The sequence below is a fragment of the Mercurialis annua genome, linkage group LG3 (assembly GCF_937616625.2).
Source record: "Mercurialis annua linkage group LG3, ddMerAnnu1.2, whole genome shotgun sequence".
Lineage (NCBI taxonomy): Eukaryota > Viridiplantae > Streptophyta > Magnoliopsida > Malpighiales > Euphorbiaceae > Mercurialis > Mercurialis annua.
In genome coordinates, this window is record NC_065572.1 from 83983 (window position 1) to 104577 (window position 20595).

Consider the following 20595-nt stretch of genomic DNA (forward strand, 5'->3'; position numbering starts at 1 on the left):
ATAAATTAATTATTGGAATAAAACAATAATTAATTTATTAAATCACTTTTCATGTGATTATAATTAATCTCAACTCAAAACGTTGTTCAAATAACCGATAATTTATCGAGTTAACAAAATTTCTCGTTAAACTCAACTTTTAAAATATCCCTTTTTCAGCCTACTTCGGGCTATCAAAACGCTTACTTAAAATAGTCTGATTACCAAACTAATTGAACATATTATTGTCTGAAACACCGTCTAAAACTTTTGTTTAGGTTCGAACTTCATCTGGTACGCGTAGAGGGTCAAAAAACGCACCCAATCTCCGTTCTCCGAGCTGTTTTTGGGACTGCACCCAAAAACGGCCAAGCGAGCAGGGCTTTAATTTTCTTTCTTCAAATAAAATGAGGATATGACAACATTTTCCGTACATTAAATAACATGTTGCGAATGTTTTTTAATTAGCCATCTAAATTACCTCAAATAAATTAATTATCGGAATAAAACAATAATTAATTTATTAAATCACTTTTCATGTGATTATAATTAATCTCAACTTATAACGTTGTTCGAATAACCGATAATTTATCGAGCTAACAAAATTCCTCGTTAAACTCAACTTTTCAAATATCCCTTTTCCAGCCTACTTCGGGCTATCAAAAGACTTACTTAAAACAGTCCGATTACCAAACTAATTGAACATATTATTGTCTGAAACACCGTCTAAAACTTCCGTTTACGTTCGAACTTCATCGGGTACGCGTAAGGGGTCAAAAAACGCACCCAAACTCCCCTCCCCGAGTGGTTTTTGAGACTGCAGAACAGCCCCAAAAACAGCCAAGCGAGCAGGGTTTTAATTTTCTTTCTTAAAATGAAATGAGGATATGATAACATTCTCCGTACGTTAAATAACATTTTGCGAATGTTATTTAATTAGCCATCCTAATTAGCTCAAATATATTAATTATCGGGATAAAACGATAATTAATTTATTAAATCACTTTTCATGTGATTATAATTAACCTCAACTCAAAACTTGTCCAAATAACCGATATTTTATCGAGCTCACAAAATTCCTAATTAAACTCAACTTTTCAAAAATCCCTTTTCCAGCCTACTTCGGGCTATCAAAACGCTTACTTAAAACATTCCGATTACCAAACTAATTGAACCTATTATTGTCTGAAACACCATCTAAAACTTTATTCAGGTTCGAATTTCATCCGGTACGCATAGGGGGTTCAAAAGCGCACCAAAACTCCCCTCCCTAAGCTGTTTTGGGGACTGCAGAACATCCCCAAAAAGGGCTTTGCGAGCAGGGTTTTAATTTTCTGTCTTCAAATGAAATGAGGATATGATAACATTTTACGTACGTTAAATAACATTTTGTGAATGTTATTTAATTAGCCATCCAAATTAGCTCAAATAAATCAATTATCGGGATAAAATGATAGTTAATTTATTAAATCACTTTTGATGTGATTATAATTAATCTCAACTCAAAACGTTGTCCGAGTAATCGATAAATATCGAGCTAAAAATATTCCTAGTTAAACTCAACTTTTTAAAAATCCATTTTCCAGCGTATTTCGGGCTATCAAAACGCTTACATAAAACAGTATGATTACCAAACTAATTGAACATTCTTATTGTCTGCAACACCGTCTAAAACTTCCGTTTAGGTTCGAACTTCATCTGGTACGCGTATGGGGTCAAAAAATCGCACCCAAATTCCCCTCCCTGATCTGTTTTGGGGACTGCAGAACAGCCGCAAAAACGGCCAAGCGAGCAGGGTTTTAATTTTCTTTCTGCAAATGAAAATGAGGATATGATAACATTTTCCATACGTTAAATAACCGATAGATTGAACATTCTTATCAAGCTAAAAAAATTCGTACGTTGTCTGAATATCCGATAAATTATCAAGCTAATAAATTCCTAGTTAAACTCAACTTTTCAAAAATTCCTTTTCCAGCTTACTTCGGCTATCAAAACGCTTACTTAAAACAGTCCAATTACCAAACTAATTGAACATTCTTATTGTCTGAAACACCGTCAAAAATACCCATTTAGGTTCGAATTTCATCTGGTACGTGTAGGGGGTCAAAATATGCACCCAAACTCCACTCCCTGAACTGTTTTGGGGACTGCATAAAAGCCCCAAAACCGGCCAAGCAAGCAGGGTTTTAATTTTATGTTTTCAAATGAAATGAGGATATGATAACTTTTTCAATATGTTAAATAACTTTTTGCAAATGTTATTTAATTAGCCATCCAAAGTTGCTCAAATAAATTAATTATCGGGGTAAAATGATAATTAATTTATTAAATCACTTTTTTGTGATTATAATTATCAATCTAAAAAATTCATAGTTAAACTCAATTTTTTAAAAATCTCTTTTCCAGCCTACTTCGGGCTATCAGAACGCTTAATTAAAGCAGTCTGATTATGAAACTAATTAAACATTCTTATTGTCTGAAACACCGTCTATAATACCTGTTTAGGTTCGAACTTCATCCAGTACGCGTAGGGGGTCAAAAAACGCACCCAAACCCTAACTCCAACCCTAAACCACCCCTCAACCACCGTACTCAGGCAACCTTTCCATCACCTAACCATCATTCAGCAGCTCAATCACCAATCTTAATTTTACTTTGAGAATTACCCAGAAAATTGGAATTATGTTAACCTTCAACAGGCTTTTTTGAAGTTTGGTGTTGCGGTTAAGGTTACTTTAGCAAGGAAACGGAACGTTAGGAACAAACGATTAGGATTTTTTCGACCTAATTCGAAGGAAGATATCAGCACCGTTAAAGCTAGATTGAATTTGGTATGTATTGGGTATTATCGTATCAAGGTGTTTGACGCTAGATATCCAGCTAGGGTTTTAGAGAATAATGGTTTGAAGGAAAATTATCTAGCTCGATCGGTTCAGCATAATAGGCAGAAACAACAACATATTTTCAAACCTTCAATCCGAGATAGCAGGTCGTTTGTTCAGGTGCTGAAAGTTGACCCTATAGTCTACACTCCACCTTTGAATACGTTATCAGATTTCTCAGAATCTCTAATTATCATCACGGTTAAACATATCAGTTCTTTATTACAAGTCTCTTCTTACTTGTAAGCTAAGAATGTTGATTATGTTTCGATGTCTTTTGTGGGTGGGTCTGATATTATTCTTAGGTTTTGTTCTAAGGATGAAAGAGTAGTTTTTGAATCCATCATGTTTCCCTCATTGTTGGACTTCTTTACTTCTTTTAAGCCTTGTGACAGATTATATGTGAGCAGTAGCAAGTTTATTTAGATTAATATTGCTGGTATCCCGGGTGCATGGGAAGAGGACTTATTCATGCAAGTTGGGAATCGATTTGGTGTTTCTATTGTTGTTCATCCTATGGTTATTTCTAAGGAGAGGTTGGACACAGGATCCGTTTTGATTAGCACTACTAGAGACAATATCCATCAAACTGTCCAGTTAGTTTTTGCTGATAAGGAATTTCCTATACATATTTCTAAATCAGACTTACCAATAGTTTTGGAGGAATGGGATGGTCTGGAATTAGACTCTAATGATGATTCTTCGAGCATTCAGGGATCTCTTTCAATCTTGGATAAACCAGCGGAGGAGGATAGTCTGGATTCTTTAGAAAAGAAAGGGTTGTCAACTATATCATCACCAGCGTTTATGTTGCATAACTCAGCCAATGATGCGATCTGTGCCAATGCTTCTGCTGTTATAGAGAAACATGTTGATGCTAATTCAAAGAAAATTCTTAATATGGAAAGGAGTACTCCATCAAGTTATAGCTCCCCAGCAGGTCATACTCCAGCAGGTTTTATGGGCTTTATTGAAACGAGGAGGAAATTTAAACGAATTGTAGAAAGGGCAATTTATGTTCCAATCTGACTCTTACAGGATGTTCGGATTCATCCTTCTCGAATGCAATTATTAGACATAGGACCAAACTTAATTTTGCAGCAGCTAATGAGGAAGTAGAAGCAAGGAGGACGTGGTATATTGGTCTGGAACTGGTTCTGTCTGCAGTTGAAGATGAAGAAGCTATCTTGGGTTTATTAACTCATAGGAATCAGCAGGACTTTTCGAAGTCTGCTTGATATGTGGATCTCTTTCCAGGTTATTGATTTTTTCATGTCGTGCTCTTTAAATATTATCTTTTGGAATTGCAGAGGGGGATTTCTTTTTCTAGAAAACAACGGGTTATTCGATCATTGGTTCTTAAGAATAACTTATCGATTCTTGGATTGATTGAAACAAAAAAATAGAGTTTTGACGAGTTTGAAATAAGGAGACTTTGGCATAATTCTAATTTTAACTTTAGTTTTGCTCCATGTTGGTAAAAATACGCAAGCGTATGTAGCCAATTTGTAATATAGACTGCGAAGTCCAGATATCGTACCCACAGAGAAAGCTCTAAAGACAACCAGTTAAGAGACTCGATTCGGATAGTCGAAAAGATAATTTTGTTTGTTTGAGTAAATTAAAAGACAGAATTTAACAATTGTAAGTTAAAGTAAACTAAAGCTGTAATTAAAATTGGTATTTAACAAATATGGAGAAAAGCAGGGATTATTAATCTTTGTTATGCTGTTTATTTAATTCGGGTTATGGATTATATTGTTCTGATATGGTTCGGACTAATCGAAGGCATCTAAAATTCTCTCTCGAGCAATTGCAGGCAAAAGCATAAAACTAACGAATAACAGGTAAATTATTCACTCTCGCACAATGCTTAACCTAATTACTACTTAATTGAATGATTATGAAGTGAATCCTAAGAACACGCACTCGTTAATTCACTCTCGCGCAATTAACTCCTACATTCTTCATTATGTTGTTCTATTCCAATTTTACTCTCTCGAGCTAAAACTAAAACATATGGCATAGACTAAGTGATCAATTTAGGCTAAGCATTAAGCACAATACTTAAAAACATATCAAGAACAAAAACCCATAATTTCGACTTAACTAAACAGACATAATTTGATTAATAATCCCCAATGAAGGGTTTAGCTAGACATAATAATAACAATCCTAAATTATCAAATTCATTCTAAGATTAAAGTAAATACTGAATATGAAATTGATATAAATCGTACCTTGTTCGAAAGTAAACTAATAATAATCGACGACAGAATAATGAAGAACTAAGCAATCCGATAATGAAAAGATAATAAAAACTCTAATATAGGGTTTATGTCTAATACAAAATTAAGCGAACCCTACTACAATTATAGCGAGTATCATTGCATATTTTACATGAAAAGCTCAAAGTAATAATAAGCCAATAAAACACCAATAAAATGATTAAAACATACGATTATCGAGTTCTAAACACGCCTAAAGAGAGGAGTATTTCTACTCCTATCACTCCATCTCAAGGTGCTTCTGGTGGCTTGGTTTTGATTTGGAGTAAACTATTGATTTCTCCTACTAGATTGATTACTTCTTCAAGGTTTATTAGTATGGATTTTTGCTGGAACTCTTGTAACATTAGATTGCTTTTAGTTTATGCAAGTAATTGCCCGGGGGATCGTTTAATTTTTTAACAAGATATTAGTACAGAAATTGAGTCTGACAAGCTTTGTATTCTGTTGGGGGATTTCAATGAAATTATGGATCCGTGTGAGAGGTTGAACTGCTCAGGTTTTTCAAATTCTATGAAGGATTTCTCAGATTTTATTAATTCTTCTTCTTTGTTCGAAGTTCCTTTACAAGGGCATTTCTTCACTTGGTATAACAGATTGTCGCGGTCGAAAATTGATAAGTGTTTTGTTTCACCTAGTTCCCATGACATTTGGCTGAAGCTTTCTCTTAAGGCTTTAACAAGATCATTTTTGGATCATGTTCCCCTCTTATTTTGTTCAGAAGTTATATCGGATTGGGGTCCTAAACCATTTAAGTCTATCAACGCTTGGTGGTTTCACCCTCATTTTTTCTCTCTTGTTGATAGTTCATGGGCTGTTATCTCGGAATCTATTGCTAAAGGAAGTCTTGTTGCTAAGTTGAAAGAATTAAGATTGGTATTCAGAATTTGGAATAAGAATCATTTTGGGGACTTGAATTCAAAGTTGGGGCTGTCCAGAAATCAATTACTGATTTGGATTCTAATGCTGATGCTTGGCCTTTGGATGATTCGGAGCTGACATTATTATCTTCTCTTCATGGTGAATTCAATAAGGTATCGCGGCAACTTGATTAATTGTGGCTTCAGAAATCTAGATTAAACTGGAATCAGTTTGGGGAAAGGTACAAAGTATTATCATTCGATAGCCTCTATTCGGTCTAGATATAATCTTATCTCAGAAATTTGGGTTAATAATGTTCTTTACTCGGATCCGGATGATATTAAGAAGCATGTTTCTATAAGAATGCATCAAGCAAAAGAAGCACAGCCCACCTTTTTCTCTCTTATATCTGCCAATTGGAAATCTATCGGATGAGCAGGCTGACTATCTTACTTCTCGCTTTTTGGAATCAGAAATTTTCTTAGCTCTTTCGAGCTTCGACGATAATAAATCCCCGGGCCCTGGCGGTTTTAATTTCTTTTTTTACAAGCGAGCTTGGAAGATTTTGAAAGGAGACATTTTGGATCTTTTTTCTGTTTTCTACAATTCAGGCTACTTTCCAGTCGGATTAAATACCGCTTTTTTGGTTCTGTAGCCTAAATTTAAAGGAGCTTCTGCTATTTTTGATTTTCGACCAATTAGTTTGGGTAATGGTATAAGGAAGTGGGTTTCGAAGGTGCTAGCAGAAAGACTTGCTCCTGTTCTCCCCTCGATTATTTCAAAATGCCAGTTTGGGTTTGTTAAACGGAGAAACATTCATGATTGCCATATGATCGCTTCAGAAATAATTCATCTGGTTCATTCTCGTGGGGAGAAGGCTTATGTGATTAAACTGGATTTCAAAAAAGCTATTGATTCAGTTTCTTGGTCCTTTATTATTTCTATGCTTATGCGAATAATTTTGACGGTTCTTGGATTAATTGGATTTCCTCTCTTTTCAGTTCTTCTCAGTTGGCTGTGTTGGTTAATGGTTCTCCTTCTGGAAACATTTTCATGGAGAAAGGTGTGTGCCAAGGTGATCCAATATCGCCTCTTCTCTTTATTATAGCAATTGAGGGTTTGTGTCTATTTTTTCGAAAGCTATCTCTAGAGGTTTTATTGATGGGATTCAAATTGAGGGGTACACTAACCCGGTTTTGCTTTTACAGTTTGCAGACGATACTTTGGTTTTCATTCCTAATTATTTGGAAAAACTAAGGAATTTGAGGCGTATTTTGCACTATTTCGAATTGATTTCTGGTTTGGAAATTAATTTCCATAAGTCATCTATTACAGGTATCAATATGGACGATTATTCTATGAGTTTGGCAGCTGATATTCTATCTTGTAAAATAGAGCATTTTCCTATTACTTATTTAGGATTGCCTTTGTCTATTAAAAAATTGAATGTGAAGCAATGGGATCCGATAATTCATTCATTTTCAACCCAGCTTTCTTCTTGGAGGGGAAGTCTATTGTCGCCTGCAGGTCAATTGGTTCTTATTAAGTCTGTATAGAGTAGCTTACCGGTATATTACATGTGCTCGTTTTGTGCTCCTGCTTCGGTGATTAGCTACCTAGAGAAATTTATGCGTAAATTTCTTTGGAATGGGGCTGTTGTTGGCAATTACTTCGGTGGCGTGACCTGGGCGGGACATTTTCTATCCTTTTAATGACGGTGGCCTAAATATTGTTCCTCTTCGTTTGAAAAATTGTTATTTGTTATTCAAATGGATTTGGAAGATGATGAATGCGCCTCGTGATGATTCGCTATGGTTTTCAGTTGTTTCTGCTAGTTGTGGTATTTCGTTTTGGTTTGAGCTTGATCCGGATGTTTCCCTTTGTCTTTCTCCTATTTGGAAGGGTAATTTCTTGTTGTTTGTCTCATAAGGATTCCTGGGAAAAAATTTTATCTAATGTTTCTATTTCCTTGGGAAATGGTTGTTCACTGTGTTTTTAGCATGAAAATGGTTAGGGGATGTTGTGCTTTCTTCTTCGTTTCCCATGTTATTCAGTCCGTCTAGGAATTCTGAAGGCACGGTTCAACAAGTTTTGGGTACTCCTCAATCTTCTTATTCTCGGTTGAGCGTAATCTGGTCAAGGGCTTTGCGAACTGGTGAGCTGGAGGAGTTGCAACGTCTGGAGCTGCTGGTTGAAAACATCAGTCTGAATTGTTTTAAGCAGGATCATTTTGTTTGGCTGAAGAAGGAAGCATACTCATCAGCGTCAATGGTGATTTTGTCTCGGTCACACTACAAAAAATTTGGCTTCTTGTGACAAAAAAATATGTGACAAACTATATTTTGTCATAATAAATAGGTTAGTTGTGACAAAAAAAAATATTTTGTCACAATGAAAGTTTAATGAAATGATATTGTGACAAATACATATTGTGTCAACCATTTTTGTCAATATAAAAATTAATTATGTTTATTGTGACTAACTATTTTGACAAAAACATGTTTTGTCGCCGTAATTTAAAATATTTTTATTATGATAAAATAAATTTTATCATAATATTTAAAAAGGTGGTGACAAATTTTATTTTGCAGCTATTAGATATATTTTGTCACTATAAAAATTAATTATGTTTATTGTGAAAATATTCTTTAATTGATGTGCTGGTGTATAAATGGATGATGCAGCGGCACTGGTATCGGTTTGATTTTACTTTGGCTACAAAATTATCAGATTACTTGGGCAAAGAATGGAAGTTTGCAAAGTGCAGGGAGATTTTTGATGATATCATCAATCAGGGACGCGTGCTTAGTGAGTCTACTTTTCATATTTTGATTATTGCATCCGTTAGTGCTCCAAGGATGTTTGGAGGAAGCATGTGCCATTTATAATCGTATTTTTTAGCTGGGAGGTTGACATAAAGTTCATATTCGGTCACAATTTTTTTTTTTTAAAACTACATTTAAATAAAATTTAAAAATAGTATAAGACATACATATCAATTTGAATAGAGAATCAAACTAACATGAGATAAACTGTAGTATTTCTTATGTCTTCTTCCCAAAAAGAAATGTGTTTTAATAATTTTGCCGTAATGGAAAGATTATTTTTCGTGTTTTTCTTTACCATATATTTTTCTGCAATTCGTGTTTGTTTCACTATTTTGTGTTTATTTTGTGTGAAAATTGACAATATTTCTCAATCATATAGCAAAATCAAGCATCTTGTTCAACTAATGTTCAATGCAAAAGATGATGAGAAAATATCTATTGATGGCGACGAAACATATATTGATGGCTGCGAAAAATCTCTTGATGACGAACCATCTAATGATTGGTATGTGACGGCTTGCTTAAATATATTTTTTAATTCGTTACGCTTTTAATTTTTCTTTATAATTTCAAAATTATTCACTTAATTATGTCAGTTTGAAAATAAAAGTGTATATAATAAACGTTTTTTTTTCTTACAGATGGAAATTTTTGGAATGAAAGAAGATGGACGTCTCCTATATCAAAAGTTAGGTTTAATTTAGTTTCTTTTCTTCATAGCAAACAGTTTACATGTTTGCATACGATCGGTTATTTAGTATTATTAAAGACTTATTCATTGATAATTTTATGTAATATTTGAATTGATTTTGTTTTTTATTCATTGATTTTAGCAACAAATTACTGTATTCAATTACTTTAGTATCGATAAAAATGGAAATAATATAATAACAATTAATTTCGTCACGTTATGATAAATTACTTACTGTGATAAATTAAATTTGTCACCGTTGACAAATTATAATGACAATTAATTTTGTCACATTATCATAACTTACGTGTTGTGATAAATTAAATTTATCACAACTAACTAATTATAATGACAATTAATTTCGTCACGTTATGTTAAATTACTTCTTGTAATAAATTAAATTTATCACAACTAACTAATTATAATGACAATTAATCTCGTCACAATATGTTAGATTACTTGTTGTGATAAATTAAATTTATCACAACTAATTAATTATTATGGCAATTAATTTCGTCACTTTATGATAGATTACTTGTGATAAATATTTTTTTGTCACTTTACAATCTTTTTGTCACTAATAACTCGGCGTATGTAGTGACAAATGTATATTAATTGTGATAAATATGATTTTGTCACTGCATAATCTATTTGTCACTAATAACTCGGTATATGTAGTGACAAATTTATATGAATTGTGATAAATATTTTTTTGTCACGTTATTAGCGTTTTGTCACTAGAAGGCGATGTATATTACGACAAATTTTGACAACATTTGATTACTTGTGATATACATTTTCGTCACAATAAATATGAATGTGACAAAATAATTTTATCACAATAGAAAATTTATGGTGACAAACTATAAAATGGACTTATTGTGACTTGTTTGTTTTGACCAACGAAATTTGTCACAAAGTAGTCACAATAACGTTGTTGTGACAAAATTTGGGCTTAACGTGATAAATTTCGTTCGTCCCAACAAGCCAATTTTTTTGTAGTGTCAGTTCAGCAGCGAGTTCAGTTAGGGGTGGCTAATACTGGGTTCTTCTGTATTATTTGGAACACGAAGCTTCCACCTCGCATTCGATTTTTTACATGGTTATTGGCTAGGAACTGAATTTCTTCTAAGATGTCTTTGGTTAGGAGAGGTATTATTCCGATTGATGAAGGTTTTTGTTCCTTTTTCTTTGAGGATGAGACGTATACTCATATCGTTCTTCATTACTCTTTTGCTTGGAGTATTTGGTCATCTATTTTGGCTAAAATTAACAGCTCTTGGGTTCCTCCTTTTTACTTGGATCATATTTTGGCAGTGGTCTTTTATTGCCAAAAAGAAATTCCAAAACCTTTGGATTTTGATTTGGTTTTTTGCAGTTTCAGGAAATTTGGAAGGCTAGAAATCAAAGGCATTTTAAAAGCGAATTTATTCTGCAGGAGAAGCTGTGATTTTCTACAAGTCTTGGCACCCGAGTTTTCCTTATTCTTGTTGTGATGTTGTTAGAAATTATTTTTAATTTTTGTTCAGACTTGAGTTCTGTTTTTTGCCTCCATAGCTTGTGGAAGTGCTAATTTATTGATCTTTTTTATCAAAAAAAAAATTAATTATCGGGATAAAACAATAATTAATTTATTCAATCACTTTTCTTGTGATTATAATTAATATCAACTCAAACGTTGTCCGAATAACCGATAAATTATCGAGCTAACAAAATTCCTAGTTAAACTCAATTTTTCAAAAATCCCTTTTCCAACCTACTTCGGGCTATCAAAACGCTTACATAATACAGTCTGATTACCAAACTAATTGAATATTTGTCACGACCCAAAATATTGAGCCGCAACCGGCGCTAGGGAACGGGAGTGGTAGCTCCGGAACCCGTAGCAAGCCTTAAATCACTATTAATTTTTCGCAAATAATAAACAAATAATATAAAGCAACAGAAGCAAGTATACATAACATGTATACACAAACATTTACACTAACTGTTCTGTTATCCTCGCGGGCTCTAGTTACCGTACCTCGTACGAACTGGCCTCGCGGTACTATATACATCAGTTAGTGTATCCAACATATCACTAGCACCTAGTGCCGTGCACAACATATAAAACACGTAGCCTACAAAAACATATAAACTGGACAGCAAGTAATATGTACACTCAATGTATACTGTTGTCTAGGCTACGACTCTGTCAACGCGGGACCACTACTGCAGCATTCACAGAAGTCAGATACTACACATACACAGCTGACTTCTGGACTTCAAAATTGGCCTCTAGCTAGGTCCACATACTAAGTACCTGAAAACATCAAAGGTGAGGGGTCAGTATTTGGGAAAATACTGAGTGAGTTTGCATTTACTAACGGTATTATTATAAAAACATAGCATCGCATCTCAATAAAACAATAATATAAACCCTATAAACAGGTATTTGATCCGTACGAAACTAATATCCTAGCATGCGACATATTTCTCGAATAATCATTATCATTCAACCCAATCGTAAATATCAATCGTGAGTCTAACTCGCTGGTGGCCCAGCCACTAGATACGGGGACTCCAGACTACACCGTAGTCGAGTACTCAATCGTATCAAAAACCCAATCGTAAATATCAATCGCGAGTCTAACTCGCTGGTGGCCCAGCCACATAAATTTTATAATCATCAACAGCTCCCAGCTGTGTCAAGTCATTTCTCAAATGCAAATATGCTAGACTGACTCGATACTGGTGATCACACAGCCTATTGACACCCAATAGGTAGCTAGTTTCTTCGGATCGCATACTAGTTCTCGTATATAAAAATTAATAAAGCATATAACATTTCAATCAATTATATATAATGCGATGCGTGTAAACAGTATATATATATCTTTACAAAATAACTTTATATGTATAATACACGAAAGTAAAGTGCAACTCACAGTGACCGTAATCCAATCAATGACGTGGACTATGAAATGATATGCCCTCGCTAGTCCACGTCTACTGACCTCTCTGATCGCTGACACGTCTGATAAATAATTAACATTTACTGATTAGACGTGAATCTAGTATTCCTATACGTATAATACTTTTAAGTTTTAGGGTTTAGTTTCATTAGATTCCACTTCTAGTTCGCTCGTATACTCAATGATCCTTAGTCGTACTTACGACTTATCGAGTACTATTCCTGGTACTCGAGAATTATATAACTTTCTTAACTGAATTCTTAATTATCATATTAACATTAATTTCTATAATGTTTTATATTCATTTTAAAACATTTGACTGAGTTTCATGCCCAAATCAAGCTATCGGAGGCTCATTTTCGCTCCCGGAAGTCCCACGGAGGTTCTGGTCGAGGTAGGGCACGTCGTGCTAGCTTGGCACGTCGTGCCCTTCAATTTTTGTGAAGGGCACGTCGTGCCCTTCATGGTGCACGTCGTGCACCCCTTGTGGTGCACGTCGTGCACCCCTTGTGGTGCACGTCGTGCACCCTTGTGGTGCACGTCGTGCACCAGCACGACGTGCTGAAGTGCAGCACGTCGTGCACCGACGTGTGCTGCGTTTTTCCAGCGCTTCCGGACCATTTTCGGGGCTCTAAAACTCTCAAAACTTACCCTAACACATACCCAATTCATTTTAACACAAAATCTAGCAAGAATCCTTACAAAAACGATGAAAACGACTTGATTCTTGACGTATTGATTCAAACGTAATTTCTTAACAAAACAGCCTACAAAACACCATTTTCACCACCAAAAACCGAAATCTTACCTTTATATGATGCTTAAGATCAGTAGAGCATTCAATTCCAAAGAGATTGCCGCGAGAATCGTCTAACGGCGGCGAAACGAAATCGATCGGCGATTTTCACTTTCTGGAGCCTTCTTCTTTCTTTCTTTCTTCTGATTAATTCTTTCATTCATAATCCAAATCTTATATATTAAGAAATAAATTCCACTTTGGTCCCTTCTTTCTTTATTTGTTACAATTCGTCCTTTAAACTTTTCTTTTATTCGATTTAGTCCATAACTAAATCAATTAACTCTTTAATCATAACTTGTACGTATTATCTATACCCGATAAATGTGAATCCCAATATTAATATTTTCCCGTCAAAACATATAAATTTCTATTTTTTAGACTTAGTGGCTAAATTACCACTTTAGTCCCTGAACTTTGTCTTGGGGCTTTTCTTGACATTTCCCCTTTTTATTCCAATTCCAACTTTCTAGCTAGGAGATAATATTAAATACGTCATTATAAATCTCTCAGAAACCGACCTACTTAAAACTTATTTATCTAAATCTTATCGGAAAATCTTCCGATATCGCCACTTTGGCGTCTCAAAACTGGACACGTGGTCCAATTAAATAATTAATTACTTTGGGGTATTACAATATTCTTATTGTCTTAAACACCGTCTAAAACTTCCATTTAGGTTCGAAGTTCATCCAATACGCGTAAGGGGTCAAAAAACACACCCAAACTCCCCTCCCTGAGCTATTTTGGGGACTGCAGAACAGCCCCAAAAACGGCCAAGCGAGCAGGGTTTAAATTTTCTGTCTTCAAATGAAATGAGGATACGATAACATTTTCTGAATGTTAATAACATTTTGCGAATATTACTAATTAGCTATCCTAAATTAGGTCAAATAAATTAATAATCGGGATAAAACAATAATTATTTTATTAAATAACTTTTCCTGTGGTTATAATTAATCTCAACTCAAAACGTTGTCCGAATAACCGATAAATTATCGGGCTAACAAAATTCCTAGTTAAACTCAATTTTTAAAAAATTCCTTTTTCGGCCTACTTCGGGTTATCGAAATGCTTACTTAAAACAGTCCGATTATCAAATTAATTGAACATTCTTATTGTATGAAACACCGTCTAAAACTTCCACTTAGGTTCGAACTTCATCTGGTACGTGTAGGGGGTCAAATAACGCACCCAAACTCCCCTTCCTTAGCTGTTTTAGAAACTGCAAAACAGCCCCAAAAGCGGTCAAGCGAGCAAGGTTTAAAATTTCTGTCTTCAAATGAAATGAGGATCTGATAACATTTTTCGTACGTTAAATACCATTTTGCGAATGTTATTTAATTAGCTATCCAAATTAGCTTAATTATCGGGATAAACGATAATTAATTTATTAAATCACTTTTCTTCTTATTATAATTAATCTCAATTCAAAAATTTGTCCGAATAACCGATGAATTATCGAGCTAACAAAATTCCTAGTTAAACTCAACTTTTCAGAAATCCCTTTTCCAGCCTACTTCGGGCTATAAAAACGCTTACATAAAACAGTCTGATAACCAGACTAATTGAACATTCTTATTGTCTGAAACACCGTCTAAAACTAGAGCTGGCCATGGGCCGGGTCAGGCAGTGAATCGGCCCGGTCAAACCCGACCCGAAACCGGATTTAAACCGGCCCGGAACCGTGGAAATAGCGGTTCCGGGCCGGTTCCAAATTTTTTGAACCGTGAACCGGCGGTTCCGGGTCGGAACCAGCGGTTTAAGGGTCGAACCCGTCGATAAAAAATTAATTAGTTTTAATATATATGTTATATTTGTTTTAGATAATTTTTTTGGTTAACATAATATTTATAATTTGTTTTATTTCATTACTTTCTTTACAATATAATTTTCATGTGTTATTTTATTTTCAAATTAAACTTTTAAAAATTAAATTTTAAATTTTACTTTCAATTTTTTTAAACCACTTTCAATTTTTTTGAACCGCGTGGAACCGTCGCTTAGACGGTTCCGGGCCGGTTCCATTTTTCTTGAACCATGACACGGCGGTTCCGAACCGGAACCGCCGGATTATGAACCGTGGCCAAAAAACGCACCTAAACTCCCCATCCTGAGCTGTTTTGGGGTCTGCACATCAGCCCCAAAACGGACAAGCGAGCAGGGTTTTGATTTTCTGTCTTTAAATAAAATGAGGATATGATAACATTTTCCGTACAATAAATAACATTTTTCAAATGTTATTGAATTAGCTATCCAAAATTAGCTCAAATAAATTAAATATCGGGATAAAATGATAATTAATTTATTAAATCACTTTTCATGTGATTATAATTAATCGATCTCAACTCAAAACGTTGTCTGAATAACCGATAAATTATCAAGCTAATAAAATTCCTAGTTAAACTCAACTTTTCAAAAATCCCTTTTTCAACCTACTTCAGGCTTACTTAAAAGAGTTCGATTACCAATCTAATTGAACATTTTTATTGTCTGCAACACAGTCTAAAACATCCGTTTAGGTTCGAACTTCATCCGGTACGCGTAGGGGGTCAAAAAACGCACCCAAACTCCACTCTCTAAGCTCTTTTCAAGAATGCAGAACAGCCCCAAAAACGGCCAAGCGGACATGGTTTTAATTTTCTGTCTTCAAATGAAATGAAGATATGATAACATTTTCCGTACGTTAAATAACATTTTTTGAATGTTATTTAATTAGCCATCAAAATTAGCTCAAATAAATTAATTATCGGGATAAAAAAATAATTAATTTATTAAATCACTTTTCATGTGATTATAATTAATCTCAACTCAAAACGTTGTCTGAATAACCGATAAATTATCGAGCTAACAAAATTCCTAGTTAAACTCGAGTTTTTAAAAAATCCCTTTTCCAGCCTACTTCTTACTATCAAAACGCTTACTTAAAATAGTCTGATTACCAAACTAATTTAACATTCTTATTGTCTGCAACACCGTCTAAAACTTCCATTTACGTTCAAACTTCATCTGGTACGCTTAGGAGGTCAAAAAAACGCACCCAAACTCCCCTCCCTGAGCTGTTTAGGGGACTGCAAAACAGTCCCAAAAACGGACAAGCGAGCAGGGTTTTAATGTTCTGTCTTCAAATGAAATGAGGATATGATAACGTTTTCCGTACGTTAAATAACATTTTCCTAATGTTATTTTATTAGCCATCCAAAATTAGCTCAAATAAATTAATAATCAGGATAAAACGATAATAAATTTGTTAAATCACTTTTCCTGTGATTATATTTAATCTCATCTCAAAACGTTGTCGAATAACCGATAAATTATCAAGCTAACAAAATTCCTAGTTAAATGCAACTTTCAAAAATCCCTTTTCAACCTACTTCGGGCTATCAAAAAGCTTACTTAAAACAGTCCGATTACAAAACAAATTGAACATTCTTATTGTCTAAAACACCGTCTAAAACTTTCATTTAGGTTCGAATTTCGTCCGGTACGCGTAAGGGATCAAAAATTGCTCTCAAACTCCCTCTCCTGAGCTGTTTTGGGGACTGCAAAACAACCACGCGAGCAGGGTTTTAATTTTCTATCTTCAAATGAAATGAAGATACGATAACATTTTCCTTACGTTAAATAACATTTTCCGAATGTTAGTTTATTAGCTATCCAAATTAGCTAAAATAAATTAATTATCCGATAAAACGATAATTAATTTATTTATTAAATCACTGTTTCTATGATTATAATTAATCTCCACTCAAAACGTTTTCCGAATAACCGATAAATTATCGAGCTAACAAAATTACTAGTTAAACTCAACTTTTCAAAAACCGCTTTTCTAGCCAACTTCGAGCTATAAAAACGCTTACTATAAATAGTCTGATTACCAAAAAAATGAACATTCTTAATGTGTGCATCACTCTCTAAAACTTCCGTTGAGGTTCGAACTTTATCTGGTACGCGTGGGGATCAAAAAACGCACCCAAACTCCCTTCCCTGAACTGTTTTGAAGACTGCAGAACAGCCCAAAAACAGCCAAGCCGGCAGGGTTTTAATTTTCCGTCTTCAAATGAAATAAAGATATGATAACATTTTCCGTATGCTAAATAACATTTTCCGAATGTTATTTAATTAGCTAAAATAAATTAATTATCAGGATAAAATGATAATTAATTAATTTATTAAATCACTATCATATGATTATAATTAACCTCAACTCAAAACGTTGTCCGAATAACCGATAAATTATCGAGTTAACAAAATTCCTAGTTAATCTCAACTTTCCAAAAACCGCTTTTCTAGCCAACTTCTAACTATCAAAACACTTACTTAAAACAGTCTGATGACCAAACAAATTGAACATTCTTATTATCTGCATCACCGTCTAAAACTTATGTTTACGTTCGAATCTCATTCGTACGCGTAGGGGTTAAAAAAACGCACCCAAACTCCCTTCTCTCAGCTGTTTTGGGGACTACAGAACAGCCCCAAAAACAGTCAAACGAGCAGGGGTTTAATTTTCTGTCTTCAAATGAAATGAAGATACGATAACATTTTTCGTACGTTAAATAACATTTTCCGAATGTTTTTTAAATGGCTATCCGAATTAGCTAAAATAAATTAATTATCAGGATTAAATGATAATTAATTTATTAAATCACTTTTCTTATGATTATAATTAATCTCAGCTCAAAACGTTGTCCGAATAACCGATAAATTATCGAGTTAACATAATTCCTAATTAAACTCAACTTTTCAAAAACCGCTTTTCCAGCCAACTTCGGGCTATCAAAACGCTAACTCAAAACAGTCCGGTTACTAAACAAATTGAACATTCTTATTTTCTGCAACACCGTGTAAAACTTCCATTTAGTTTTGAACTTCATCTGATACGCGTAGGGAGTCAAAAAACGCACCCAAACTTCCTTCCCTAAGCTGTGTTTGGGACTGCAGAACAGCCATAAAAATAGCCAAGCGTGTAGGGTTTCACTTTTCTATCTTCAAATGAAATGAAGATACGATAATATTTTTTGTGCATTAAATAACATTTTCCGAATATTATTTAATTAGCTATCCGAATTAGCTAAAATAAATTATTTATCGGGATAAAATAATAATTAATTTATAAATCACTTTTGCCTTTGATTATAATTAATCTCAGCTCAAAACGTTGTCCGAATAATTGATAAATTATCGAGCTAACAAAATTCTTAGTTAAACTCAACTTTTCAAAAACCGCTTTTCTAGCCAACTTCAGTCTATCAAAACACTTACTTAAAACAGTTCAATTACTAAACAAATTGAATATTCTTATTGTCTACAACACCGTCTAAAACTTCCGTTTAGGTTCGAACTTCATCCGGTATGCGTAGGAGGTCAAAAAACGCACCCAAACTCCTTTCCCTGGGCTGCTTTGGGGACTGCGGAACAGCCCAAAAAACAGCCAAGCGAGCAGGGTTTTAATTTTCTATCTTCAAATGAAATGAAGATACGATAATATTTTTCGTACGTTAAATAACATTTTCCGAATGTTGTTAAATTGGCCATCCAAATTATCTAAAATAAATTAATTATCGAGATAAAATGATAATTAATTTATTAAATCACTTTTCCTTAGATTATAATTAATCTCAGCTCAAAACGTGTTACGACCCAATTTCATGGATCGCGACCGGCGCTAAGATATGGATAATGTAGTACAAAAACTTATAACTAGCCTTACGGAAAAACAAACAAACACATAAACCTACAAGAAAACCACTGCTCGGGGGAAACCAGGACTCCAACCTAATTCTAGCAATTTATAATTTCAATTGTGGAATAAATAAACGCTCGATCAATTCCGAGTCTCCAAACATGGCATAATAATAAATCTAGAGTTAATAATATAATGCCAAACAATAATAAAACCAGTCAGACCAATCCGACAATAAAGTAGACTAATAAAGAATTCTAGTATCTAATGCGGTCTAAGAATGAAATCAGTTTGACAGTTGTATTAAAATAAATAAAAACCTCAAAGGAAAAATAAAGAATCAGAGAGCAGCTGACTCACTCAAAATCATAAACCTAGAAAATAGGGATAACAACGGGGTCAGATATACTGAGATAAGTTCATACCACTATTTACATTTATTAAGTGGAAAACCTTTAAAACAGTTAAAACATTTTATATAAGCATTGCGATTAATAGTTGGAACCCTAAACCACAAATATATAGTTTGTATACTTTAATCCAAAATGTCTGGTCCCGAGAGTTAAGTTACACCGAGTTACCACCGATAGCACTTAATCCATAATTAGAGACCCGAGAGCTCAGCTATACCGAATTACTCTACTAGGTTCCGAGAGCTAGGGTACCACCGAGTTACCCCAAATTATAATTTACCTTACCAGATCAATACTGGTGCGCACGCAGTCCTAATGATGCCCATCAGGTAGCATGTTCCAACTAAGAGCCATAATGAGAAAACATTTTGAAATAAGCATATACAATATATATATAGCAAAATAACAATTTATCTAATATAGCGGTAAATAGTAAATATAAACTCACTGGTTGCTATCCCTGTGATAACTGGCAAGCAACCTAATCTTGGCTCGCCTCAGAACCAGGAACGGTCGACGAGTCTAAACAAATATAAATAAATATTAAAACGGACCTTAATTCTAGAGAGTATTAGACACCACATAGGACTAGCACAATTAATAAGTTAAGGTATAGCCGCACAGAGTAAACACAGTACTCAAATAAATTATAAGTCACAAACAAAACAAGTCTATTGAGTTCTCGCTTTAAAATCTGCTTCGAAAAATATTATTTAAATAATATATTAATTCGATTTCCAAATAATGGGTTAGCCGAGTTACCTAAACTATCAAGCTAACTTCACATGACGGGCGACCCAAGTCTAACCTGACCCAAACATTTTATCAAAAAAATATAAATCATAGCTTATAATTCTCTAAATAGCAATTTTGATAAAATAATAATTCATAATTAAAACGGAACTCAATAGCTTCAAATAAAAGTAAACAATAGAACTTCCCTAAGCTGTTTTGGGGACTGCTGAACAGCCCCATGAAGATGTGATAACATTTTCCGTACGTTAAATAACATTTTCCGAATGTTATTTAATTAAATATCAAAATTAGCTAAGATAAATTAATTATCGGAATAAAACGCAAATCAATTTATTAAACACTTATCCTTTGATTAAAATTAATCTCAACTCAAAACGGTGTCTGAATGACCGATAAATTTTCGAGCTAACGAAATTCCTAGTTAAACTCAACTTTTCAAAAACCGCTTTTCTAGCCAA